Source organism: Nycticebus coucang, chromosome 1 (genome assembly GCF_027406575.1).
Source record: "Nycticebus coucang isolate mNycCou1 chromosome 1, mNycCou1.pri, whole genome shotgun sequence".
Taxonomy (NCBI): domain Eukaryota; kingdom Metazoa; phylum Chordata; class Mammalia; order Primates; family Lorisidae; genus Nycticebus; species Nycticebus coucang.
This window is the reverse complement of record NC_069780.1, coordinates 149391373-149405072: the sequence shown is the minus strand read 5'-3', so window position 1 is coordinate 149405072 and position 13700 is coordinate 149391373. Positions and strand designations below refer to the sequence as shown.

General features: G+C 38.6%; 1 pseudogene; it reads right to left on the bottom strand.

Moving 5' to 3' along the window:
* Positions 1-10799: 10799 nt before the first annotated feature.
* On the bottom strand, positions 10800-11500 carry LOC128591289 (calcyclin-binding protein-like; annotated as a pseudogene).
* Between the last annotated feature and the right edge of the window lie 2200 nt (positions 11501-13700).

The window sequence follows — 13700 nt, the reverse complement described above, 5'->3', positions numbered from 1 at the left end:
TTTCTTCCCTCATGCCTAGAACCAGCTTCATTACATCTCATCAGTAGTGTCAGCATGAGCCGAGTGTCACCCTCCCTTAGACTCCAGAGAACCAGCTCCCAGGCCTTCCTCCAAGCTCTCCAGGTCCCAGGAGGAGACACGAGGCAGCCTAAGAGCCCTAATCCCCAGCTCTGCAGGGCTTCCCCTCCGGGTTCTGATCACAACCCCCCCTACAGATGGCAGCTGCTTCCTACAGTAACTATCTCTGTGGTACCGTGCCCCCTTTTTGTTTGTCAATACCCATTTAGCTGATTTTCTGTATGAAATTATCTCTTGTTAAAACTAGCAGTTGGTTTCTATTTCCCCAAGTGGAATCTGAATAATACACATAAATATGGTAGTAGATGTTTAAAAACAAATAAAAAAACAACTTTCTTTTTTCAAAAGCATTGGGGTTGGGTGGGAAAGAGGGTTTTGATTTTAATAAGATGGTCAGTGGAAGCTTCTCAAAGGACAATTTAAGCTGAGACTTGATGGTTTAAAAGGAGCTATCCACGTAAGTGAGATGGGCTGAGTACTAAGGAAGGGAGCAGCGTGTAAAAAGAACCTGAGGCCTAAACAAATTTACTGTGCTCTGGGAACTTGCCAAAAGACACTGTGCCTGGAGCTTCCTAAGAGAGGGTTGGAGTGATCCCTGGGGGTGGGAGGTTGGTGAAGGAGAACATACAGCTTCTCATAGGTCTTGGTCTGTGGCTGTGACTCTATTAGAGGAAAACTGGAATCAGTAAAGGGTTTTAAGCAGAGGAGTGACGATGACCTGTGAATTTTAAAAGAACTGCTAGGCTAAGAATTGACTTAAAAGAGGCAAAATGGAGGTGGGTAGGATAGTTTAGAAACTTTCCCATTTAAGTTAGGTTGGAATGGCTGCAGTGCAAATACTGACATTGACAATGATGACATGTTCTTCAAGGAAATGGTACTGAACTTACTGATGGACTCCATGTGTGTGTTGGTGGAAGAGGGTAATATTGGGGGGGGGGTTGGCTGTCCTACAGTTGGTTTAAAAAAGAAAACTGACAGTTCAAAAAATGTTCAAGTGTTAAAAACATTGACCTCAAATTATGGTATCAAATACGTGCTGTACAATAGTCCACCTTTATCCATGGCAGATGGGTTCTAGTACCACCAGCAGAACTCTACATACATTCTGCTTTTTTCTATGCATACACCCCTATAATAAAGTTTAATTTATAAATTAGGCATAGAGATTAACAAAGCTAACTAATAATAAAGTGAAACAATTATAACAATACACTATGCACAATTTCACAGGTAGAAGTTTCTTCCTCAGCATAAGTCTCAACAATATAAGCATACAATTTATTTTTTTCTTTCCTTATTAAGTCAAGAATGTTCACCTTTTCACTTAAGGGAGGCACTTATGACTTTCTTAGGCATATTCAAATTTCCAGCCTTGCTACTCTTGCATTTTGGGGCCATAATGAAGTCAAGTAAGGGTGACTTGAACACAAGTCCTGCCAAACTGTGGCAGTGGATCTCGTAAGTGAGCCTGCTGATGAGTGAAGAGTGAGGAAGGGGACACTGGCAGAGTGGGAACACTGGACAAGGGATGATCCATGTCCCAGGTGGGATAGAGCAGGACAGTGCAAGATTTATGAATTATTTAGGAATTCCATTTCACATGCATAGACAATGTTGATCACTGGTCACTGGAGCCTCAAATGGTTGCAACCATAGAAAATTGTGGGGTGGGGGGTGAGGTGGCTGCTGTACTGAGTAGCTACATTCTCAACATCAATGCCTGCCCCAAACAAATGAGGTTTGTCCCGGTGATTCCCAGTCCCTGAAGCCAGGTGGTGTCATGTTTGGGAAATAACACGTCATCCCCGTTCTTCCCTGCCTTCTAAGTGATGAGTTCTTCACTGCAATACTGTGTATGTCGTAGGACGAAGGGGCCCCAGGCCCAGTGGACAGAAGCTAGAGGACTTTTTTGATACCTGTGGGTACATGGCTCAGTAATGCCATTTATTTTATTGAATTAGCACTTTTATTTACTACTCAAATTTAAAATATATTGTTTGAAGAACTACAGTGAGCTAGTCCTAGATATAATGTTTAATGGAACCTGTCGTGAAACAATGAACCAGACCAGGGATTTTAGAACTTGTCCAGGTTGAGTGAGTGGCTATGCATTGATACTCTTCTGGAGGATGGGAAGATTGCAAACATACCTTGAGTGAGAAGTTGCTTCTCATAAGATGCTTCTAGTGGTATAGACAGAGGTCATAGAACATCAAGGCCGTGAAATGTATAGCAAGTAGCTGAAATGATCTAGTAAGGTAAAGTGCTTTCAGCCACCTTACAAATAGTTATCAAGTACCTATGATGTATCAAACCCTGGGAGGGCACTGGGAATTCAGTGGTGGATTTGGTGGGTGAAGAACGTAGAAACAGACACTGTCCTAGCACTTAGAGGGCTCGTGTAACAAAGGAGCCTCGGTTCTTGTGTTCTGGTGTGTTCAAGAACCCAAGAGAAGATTAAAAAAAACATCCTTCTTAAGTATAATGTGGAGAAGGAAAAGGACAAGACGAAGGAGGTATCTTTAAGTAAAGTTCAGATGATACAGTGCTTTATATAATAGGTTAGAGAGTTTGGACTTTATCCTAACAAATCCGATATTCATCGTGTCAGAATAGTATGATCTTAGAAGGCAGAAATGAGGCTGAGTTTTCCAGAAGACTACAGGGTATTGCAAGCAAAAAATTTCTAAATGGGACGGTGCCTGTGGCTCAAAGGGGTGAGGCGCCAGCTCCATATGCCAGAGGTGGGTTCAGACCCAGTCCCGGCCAAAAACTGCAAAAAAAAAAAAATCTCTAAATGCAGTAGGATATAGGCAGTAAGATTCTAAAGTTGAGGATGTAGGATTCCATTTCAAGAAGCACATGTCAAGGAATTATAAGATAAACAGTGCCCTGAGCATTTTATTAAAGCCTCCATGGCTTTTAATTTACATTCAGTTCCTGTAATTTTGCATTTTGAGATTCCCCCAACAGAGAAAGGAATTAAGCAAATGAGAAAGACTCAAACAAAAGGAAGCACAGAGATGGTAAATTACAGAATGCAATCAAGGCTAGTGAAGGTGTAACCATAGCTATTGACCTGTGTTGTTGCCATGGAAACTAAAGCTCTGTGGTCTTGAAGTGCTTTCCCTTTTAAGGACAGACTGGCTTTAGTGAATAGCTAAGACTGCAAATTATGGAAGTTGCATCATCCTTTACCACACATATCCTGGATTCTTGTTAGGGACAGAGACAATGGCTACCTGGGTCTAAGGTAAACTCCCCAGAAGGTGAGAGGCTGTCAAGGTCAGTGAAGGGCAGAATTGGGCTATGGCCTCAGGCCCACTTTCCCAGCTCCACTGTAGACTAGACTGACATATTAATTGTAAATGATAGCCAGAATGTAGGTGGAACAATATAGTGAACTAGGTTTGGTCAATTAACATATGATTTTTTTTTTTTTTTTAGTTTGAGACAGGGTCTTTCTCTGTCACATGGGCTGGAATGCAGTGGTGTCATCATAGTTCAGTGCAACCTCAAACATCTGGGCTCAAGCCACCCCCCCTCCTTAGCTTCCCAAATATTTAGGACTACAGGTGGGCACAACCACTCCTGAATAATTTTATAAATATATGTTTTTATTTTTTGTAGTCTCACTTTATCATCCTTGGTAGATAAAGTGGCATCACACAGCTCATAGCAACCTCCAACTCCTGGGCTTAGGCGATTCCCTTGCCTCAGCCTCCCATGTAGCTGGGACTACAGGCGCCCGCCACAACGCCCGGCTATTTTTTTGTTCCAGTTTGACTGGGGCTGGGTTTGAACCCGCCACCCTCAGTTTGTGGGGCCAGTGCCCTGCCCACTGAGCCACAGGTGCCACCCTAAATATGTCTTTTATAAAAAAGAGAAAAAAGGTACATTTTTTAGAGACAAGGTCTTGTTATATTGCTCAGGCTGTTCTTCAACTCCTGACCTCAAGTGATCCTCCCATCTAGGTCTCCTAAAACCCTGGAATTACAGGCATTAACCACCACTCCTGGACAAGATGTGATTTTAAAAATATCATATTAGAAGATTTGAAATTTATTTATAAAACAAATAGAGACAGCTTTCTGCTTGTTTTTTCTTCCTAGGTATTTGCCTCTGAGCACCAAGCACCAGACTTAGCTTAATGTGAATTTGTCTTTCTTAGTTTACCAACAAACCAATCCCATTCATCTTATTAATAGCCTTACTATATAGATGAGATGATCAGGCCTTAGGGAATTAAAATTTTTATCAAACATCTTAGAGTGAATAAAAATTAGAGACAATATTTGAACCCAGTGTTCCTGATCGGAGTGACTTTGCTCAGATTATGATATGGTGGCATTATATTAGCAGATGATAATATGTCCTGTTTTAGTATCAAGAAATTTCACATCTACACAATAATTTGGAAATCATTTGGCCGACTTCCTCATTTTGAAAATGAGAACAATGAGCATCAGAAAGTTTATGTAACTTTCCTAACGTTGCACAGTGAATTATAGACTAGCCGGGACCAGGCAAGGGTACATGTCAAATCTACTAAGTGTAGAGTATACATGTCTTAACACAATAATTAAGAAAGTGCAGTGAAGGCTATGTTAACCAGTTTGTTGTAAGTATTTCAAATTGTATATAAAACCAGCACATTGTACCCCATAAATGCTTTAATGTACACAGCTATGATTTAAAAAAAAAAAAAAAGAATTTAGGGCTTGTGGCTCCAGTGATTTTTGAACACATTTAATACATTTTTCTGCCTCTCCATTGACTGCAAAACTAAAAAGTGGTTTGTTTTTGTTTTCACTTGCTTTTTGTTTTTTAACCTGAGTCTTCCTCATAGCGTCCCTTTGAATCTCATTTTGTGGGAACTTTGCTTTTTCTCTGTTCCGTTTCAGCCGATTATTCTCTTCTTTGTATCAAAAAATGGTGCTGATTATTCCAAATTTTAAGCAAAGGCAGGCCTGAGAGCAGAGTGTATAGATTTCTTAATGCATGTGGCTTTTGTGTGACGGGAGCTAAGTAATGAAGGCAATCAATCAGGAGTGGACCACTGTACAGTATGTCCTCTTCTGGTCATTATTTCTTGAAATTTGCTCCTTTGTCATCTTGTCTCATCTGGCAGAACTTGTCTAGACTATATACACTTTTAACTCAATTATCTGATAAAAGAAAAATATAACCAAAAGGAGAGGCACATTCCTGGTGAGAAACAGAGGGAGAGAGGTGGGGATGCACCTGTGACAACCGCATTGCAATAAGAAGGCTGAAAAATACATTCAAACAAACAGCTAGTGACAACGTAAGTATCCTCTTTAGGCCAGCATGGAAGGAGTCTGGAAGCTAGCTCTTTATCCAGAAGATCAAGAAGAATAAATATTTTAAAGTACCTTGGCAAGGAATAACCAGATATTACATTTCAGAAAGAGTATCCTTTTAAAATCAGTTGATGAAAACACAGTAGAAAGCAACAGTTATTTTTTAACTTGATAGAACAGCCAATTGACGCTTAGAGCAAAAGTCTGAGCAATGACCCAAAAAGTGCATGGGAGACAGAAAATTTGGGAAAAGGAAATGAATAGATGCACAAATAAAGAAGGCTTGGATGGAGTAACTTAATCTCAGTGGTAATCAAAAGCAAGAAAGTTCTTTCAAAAAATGAAAACTCAGACATCTGTAATGGCTAGGCTGGGCACATACAGTCATGAAGGAGGCTCACTGAATGGCTGTAGTGCCAAGGGTCCCGTATGGTGAGCAAGCAGAAAAGTCCATATGGTTCTATTGTCTTTTCAGGTATGATACAAGCCAAACAATAATCAAACAAATATGTCCCTTAGCTCTAAACCAAGATGTAGTCACTTGTTTCTTCTATTTCCAATGCATCATGGAGAGCTGTAGAAAGGGTAATGTGGCTTTAATTTTACTTTTTAGTAAAGGTTATTTATAAAGAAATATTGGTAGTTCAAAGATACACAGTATTAACAGAAACCAGAGGGGAAGTGGTATTCTGCTCATTTAAAAATAATTTTCATTTCCTCTTTGAATCAGCTGAATTGCTGAATATACTTACTCCCACACATGTTGAAACAAAAGCTGTGAGGCTTAATTTAGTATGTGTCTTCTTGGTTGCACTTGGTGGAAAGAAATAAAAACTGTCATGAAGGTAGTAGTATATTTTCAATATATGGACTGAGATCTTGCTCTTGGTTCCTTTTCTAAATTCAGATTAAATTATGCCTCATTTATAAAGCCTCTATCAATACAGCAATCCAAACAATCTATTCATTTCCTGATCTCCCTTATTTTCTCTACCTATTTATTTATGTATCTAGCTATCTACGTGTCCAACTATCTTCCTACCAACTAATAAGCCCTTCTTTATTGAGGTACTGTGATAGGGATTCAACAGTGAATAAACACATACCATCCCCCCAGCCTAGATGAAACACCAAAAAAAAAAAAAATACATAATTAGAAGTGTAAACAAATACTATGAAGAAAAGAACCATGGTGATCTGAAAGCTTTTAATAGAGGAACCTGAACTTGACTTATTCAAGCAATCAGGGCAGGCTACTTAAACAGGATTACTAATGTTAATTATATAAGCAGAATTTACCTAGAAAGAAAACAAGAATTTATGACTACCTCGTGACAAAAGAGGCCCATTCTTATGGGCCTGTATCATTTCTGTTCACTTGTTTATTTATTTATTTTTATTTTTTTTCATTATTTTTTTATTAAATCATAACTGTATACATTGTTTATTTAAATGAAAGGGCAAAATCTCAAATTGCGTTGAGGGATTTGTAAACTGCAACAACAATTGGAAAGAAACCTGAAAATACTAGTTGAGAACATTTCATAGAGATTAGTTTTCTAAACAGATCTGATATGAACTTAAATATTTCCAGGCTATGTGACAGAGTGGAAAAATAAATGCTATCACATACAGCAGACATATTTTAATCACAGCTCTGATGGATATTAGCTGTGTGGCCTTGCAAAGTTATTTATCCTCTCTGAATGAGGAAATGCTCAGATGAAAAATAGTAATGCAAAAACCATGAGAGGTAACTGTGAAAATTGAATGTGATTATGTGTGAAAATGCCACAAACATTAAAGTTATTCAGTAACTGAGATGCATGTAAAATATTGATCTCCTATATTATTTGTCTCAGTTGTACTTCCTGGCTATTGTTGCTAGACTTACCACCACTAAGGACTACACTTTAGGATTTTTATATGTCAAGCACTTTATGCTTTCCAATATTTTGCTCAATACAATAAACTTCATTTAATATATATTTTTAGTCATTCATTGATAATCATTAATCAGAACTTCTGGTCAACGTGATTACACTGACTTTATTTATTTAAAAAACTAACTGCTTGTACTATTTTCTTTTTAATTTAAAATAGCTACTCCTCATGTGAACAGACCCTTAAAAGAAGCTCTTGTCCAAATTCTTGTCCAGGAAAATCAAGGACCAGAATGCTGATCCAAGAGCAAAGATAAAGGAAGTGACACAGGAGATAGATGGAGATATATATCCTTCCAACCACCCTGAAGGCATTAGTTGAGTTCAAATGCACAGAAAAGATCAACTAAATCCCCAGTTTCAATATGTGTTCAAGGAAAATTTACATATGAACTCAAAACCATATTTTTTGTTGTTTTAAAGGTTTCTGTTGAATCTACTTCTAGGTCATTGACTCAAATGTTAGGTCTGATTCTATTATAATAGTCCTCATCTTTTTCTTTCTTTTCTTTCTTTTTTTTTTTTTGAGACAGAGTCTCACTCAGTCACCTGGGGTTGAGAGCTGTGGCATCACAGCTCACAGCAACTTCAAACTCTTGAGCTCAATTGAGCCTCTTGTTTCAGCCTTCCAAGCACCTGGGACTATAGGCGTCTGCCACAGTGCCTTGCTAGTTTTTCTATTTTTGGTAGAGACAGGGTCTCACTCTTGCTCAGGCTGGTCTCAAACTCCTGAGCTCAAGCAATCCACCTGCCTCAGCCTCCTGCTAGGATTACAGTCATGAGCCACTGCCCCCGGCCAATCCTCATCTTCTAAAAGCTGTCACACATTGTTCGATGAGTTCTAATACAAAGGATATTAAAAATAGGCACAGTCTGACTGCATTTCTACATTTCAACATCATTCACTCTTTGTGTACCTTCCTTCATCTCCATGGCTGCTACATTTTGTGACCTTCTCCTTAGAGCACTTTTGAGTGCCTTGAGAAATTCTCATAATGGATGCAGAAAATGACCTAAAAAATTGTATCTGCTATTATTTGGACCACAATAGGATGACATGAGGTGACTTCTTTTTATTTACCAAAACTGGTGATAAATCCTGCAGTTATTATTCCCTGTGCTGATTTGCTAGTGTGAATGTGTTCACTTGCCTATAAGTAAAGTTGGCAGAAGAGGTTGCTGCTTGAGTCTAGATAATTTAGGGTATCAAAAGTCCCACTTACCCATCCTTCCTGCCTGTCACAAAGAATGAAAAGTACATCATTATGAAGTTTTCCCCTGTGCCTGGAGTCTGTAGGGTTAACTAAATGTACATATCTTTATATGATGAGTTCTTGAACCATTATCTACTACTTAAAACTTTGAAGAGGCAATGTTTCACGTTGGTAACAAGGATTTGAACAAGATGTATTAAACATTTAAGCAACTAATTAACTGCTTTCTTCTAACACAAGTGGTAGCTTAGTGCAGGAGTTCTCAGAGTCTGGTACAGGTTTAAGGGGAGGATTCAAGATTACATAATTTTGTTTGAAAAGATGACATTGCAGCAGTTAATGGAATGCCCTAATACTGCTTTGAAATTGCTACCTCCTAGTCCCTGACTGTCCTTTTTAATTCCTGATTTTTTTATCCTATATGTTTAAGTGACAGGATTAGCCCTTGAAATTCCTCAGCACCGTATAAAGCAGAGCATACAAACACGTGATGGACAAGTCTCTTTCCTTGAGGAGTTTGCAGTCTAATGAACCTTATAACATGGACTCATATTGCCACCCACCTGGTAATTCACTTTATTGAGCCTGAAAACTCTTGGAGCCCAATATCAGTCTAAGTACAATATTCATTGGTTTACATTAAAAAGAATATTGTCCACATGTCAGAGACCATTCTAGACTATGGTGACACAATGACAATGTCAAAGAAATCACACATGACTACAAAGGCACATACATAAACCAACAGTTTTTAGTACAATGAATAAATCATATCTTCAATAGAAGTTCAGATTAACAGCTACATGATCAGAACATGATGAAGAAATCTAATTCTGCCTGAAAGAATCCAATGTATCTTCAAAAAGAAAGTTACGCTGAGCTGAATTTGGGGGCCAACCCAAGACTTTATGACTTTGTAAGTCCCTGGAAATAATAGACAAGACATAAATATATTTGACATGAAAGATAATCTCAACACAGTCCCACTGGAATTCCCCAAGCCATCATGAGCAAATAAAGAACAAATTCTGGGAATCCAGAAATCTGGGGAGTTTTGATGTTTGCAGAACACTAAAAGTGGGAAAGAAATCCATGCAGGGGAAGTAGGAAGCTGTCAAAATAAAGGTAAAAACAAATCCTTGCCTAGTATTTTGTACTAAATGTATGTGTGAGTGAATATAGGGATTTTATATAGAATTTGATAAGGAAATTGATTACAAATGTGTTGGAGGACTGTGGGGGAAGAAAAAGAGGTAAGTTCACTCAAAAGATCAGTAACTGTAAAAATCCATTCCCTTCTGTACAGCAGAGAGAGCTAGTAAAATGCAAGGGCCAAGAGCCCACAATTGCCATGACCCTGAGCATTCTGTTGTTGCAGTTTGGCCAAGGCCGGGTTCAAACCTGGCACCTTCAGTATATAGGGCTGGCGCCCTACTCACTGAGCCACGAGTGCCACCCAGACCCTGAGCATTCTGCTCATAAAGTCAAGCTGTGCCCGCTGGAAGCCAGGTGACACTACTCTTGCTGCCACCACCGCAGGGCCACCCACAGAAAGCAGAAGTGATGGCTTCTTACTTCCTTCCGCCTTCTAATCTAACAGAAAGCTAACTGGCAAGGGAGTTTGAGAAACATATTGTGCAGGGCCCTGTTCCCAGCAGTACAGTGAAGAATATAGAAAAATGATGGAGGAGCCAAGAGGTAAGAGACACTATCCAGCAACTACATGTCCAGACTTAAGATTCTTGCCCTTGTCTCCTTTCTCTCCTCCCTCCAGACCTCTCTCAGTAAAGGACAACACAGAAGATACAAAATACTTGCTTTTATCCTCATCATTACCTACAGACATAGTCATATCCACTTATGGGAAATTGAAATCATTCTAAGTGTATACTGAAAATAAATATGGGAAATTTTGAGTAAATTGGAGTGATATCGGCTAAAAAGTAAATCTTTCCAAACAAGCAAAGAAAGCTAGTAACCATCATCTCAGGGGAAAAAAAAAAAAAGTCTCCTCCATTCCCAATCTCTTTCTTCCCCCCATCTTTTCAGAAAATGTTTAATAAGAATATTTTATCTAAATAAATCCTCCAGCAGGAAATGGAAAATTCATTGCTTTTACTTAGAAGAAGGTTGTGTAAATAGTTATCTGTCAAATTTATATATGCAGCTCACCAACATTCCCTTACTGGAAATACCAACATCAATGGATCATCCACATCACAGTTCCCAAAAGGACTTTAAAGTCTCAAAATTCTGTCTCCTTTGGCTTGCTACTGTCTTGATTCCTCCCAACTTTATTAATGGTTTGCTTCATATCATCATCTGCGTTTTCATAAACTTCCTTTAGAACATTCATCTATCCCTCACTGGGATCTGTTTCAGTGCCCTAGGAGGACTTTTCTTTCTCTTTGCATTCTTTTCGACCTGAGTTAGGTAGTCCCATTGTATTTCCTATTTTCTTTCTACATAAGATAAGAACTGCATCAGTCTTGACTTTTTTTGGAACCGCCTTCCACAGAGATGGGTTTCAAGAGATTGTTCACAGTCATGGAGTAACTCTTCCCATTCAGATTCTTAACCAAAGGACCAAATGACCTCTCTGGGAAATGCACCTGCACATTTTCAGTGGGAACTTGACGAATGCCCGGTAAGGTAATACAGATTTTCACAAACTTATCCGACTGATCCCATCCACGATTACTGATTTTCACTGTTTCACTGATTCTGTTGTAATGGGAGCGACCTCAGCAGCTAGCTTTGCACTGTGAAGAGGTTCTGCTTTCCTCTGTGATTTCTGTTGCATCTGGTTCTTGATTTCTCTTTCAGTCTTGGATTTTTCAGTCGTAAGGGCATCACGTACTCTTTTCCTAGTGACTTTTTCCAGCAACAGCTTTGCTGCTTCTAGATCTTTCTGTAGCTCTTCCAAAGCTGAAGCCATGGTGGGGCTGGGTAGGCCCAAGGCCCAAGCTGCAGCCTCCGGGTACTCCCCACCTGCCCGGATCGCTGCCGCTTTGAGCACGCACAGCTCTGGAACCTTCATGAGGCCGCCGCCCACCTCCCCCAGCACTGCCAGCCTGGGTCAGCCCAGCCCCGTGGAGACTTCCCAATCTGTTTTGTAACCAATAGAATTAAACAACAACATATCCTCTTATTTTATAAATTTATATTTTCTCTCTCTTTCTAAAAAAATTTTTTCGAGGTCACTGCATCTACTTAGTTCTCACAATTAAAGACTTGAGTAGAAAATAAATTGTATTGTTCTAACCCAAAAGTCTGCTAATAAAAAGTAACAAAGCTAAACCTAATAAGCAGCTGTTCAGGTCGTTTAAATATATTTTATTGTACTTACTTAGATAGAAAAATAAGAGGCATCTGCTTCAGAAGAAGATTAAATGGCTAAAGATTAGAGAACAATAAGAACAGGAAAACTTAATTGGAGAACAACAATAGATACAGAGCCAAACAAAGCCTGGGATTTCAATTTAATTTATGAAAGAGTGCCGATTTTGGAAATAACTAATTATTAATACATTTGTTGTTATTTAAAAGATTAACTCTTAAAAACAAGTTATACTAAAAACAGCAAGATCATTTTGTGTTTTTGCTTTTACATTTCTATTTTCTCGGCAAAACATTAATTTTTCAAGGTACAGGATGTTAGTGGCCCACGACTCTACAATGTTCTTTAGGGTGTATTTTAAAGGGTAATTGGTGCCACTTGATTGAAAGTCTAGTTTGAGGAATCACGTGATAAAAAAACTTAGAGTATAAAGCAAAGGTGGATGTGTTACTTAGTTCAATGTAAGCATTTCACATTATAGATCAAATCAGTACACTGAACCCCATAAATGTAGGCAGTTATGATTTAATTAAAACAGACCCCAAAAAGCAACATTCTTACACTTACTTTGCAACATTGTAAAAGCATCCTATCACTACTGGATATTTGACAAGGAGAAATTTTCATGATATTGACTCTTTTTTTTTTATTATTGTTGGGGATTCATTCAGGGTACAAGAAACCAGATTACACTGATTGCATTTGTTAGGTAAAGTCCCTCTTACAATTGTGTTTTGCCCCCAAAAGGTGTGTAACACACCAAGACCCCACCTCCTTCCCTCTCTGCTCTTCCTTTCCCCCACGGGTCCCTCCTTCTTTCTCTCTCTGCTCTCTCCTTCCCCTACCCACACTGTGTCATTGTCATTGTCTCATATCAAAATTGAGAACATAGGATTCATGCTTCTCCATTCTTGTAATGCTTTACTAAGAATAATGTCTTCCACTTAATAGACATATTTAAGGAACAGTAAGAATCTGACCATAATCTCTAACTCTAAAGGTAATTTCAGAACTCCAGGGATAGTGTCTTTTAGACTTTTCTCTGGCTGTTTCCTCTTCCTGGTATGCCCTTCCCTCAGATATCTGTTTGGACTATCCCATCACTTTTTCATAGCTAGTGGCCCACTGGTTACATGATTTCATTCATTTTTTTTATGATAACTACCACTTATGTAACATGGCCAAGAGTCATGAAATGCCAATTGACGTAAAGGGGCAATTTTAATAGGCAAATTTTAAAAATTCAATTGCCATATACTTATAGGGTTCAAAATTCAAAAAGTACAAGAGAATACTGCAAAGTAAGGTGTTTCTTCTAGACCCACTCCACACTTCACACTGTCATCTCTTGACACTCGCAAAAGCAGTTAGCTCAGGGGACATAACCTATACATTAGTGGTGGATCATATTAGTGGAGGAGGAAGCTTACAGATTGTTTCTCTTTTAATAAAAATATGGAGTATTCACAATATTACATTCCCTGATGATAGGTTACATGACTTAATGGGTTATAACATTTCATTTTGTATTTTATGTGGAAATTATTTAAAAGAAATCTCTGGAGCACCAAGATGCCACCTTGTGACGTGGTGGGAACATTATTTCTTCACGGAGCACTGATCAATCAATTCTTTAGGGTCTGAGGGGAATACCTCATGGAGAAGGAGACCAGGAGACCCATAACTGTGTGTATTCGGCTTAATGGTCAATTCATAATATGTACATTTAATAAATAAAACTTTAAAATGAAGTTTTATAAACACTTAAATATAAATAACATAAATGATTAAATTTCCT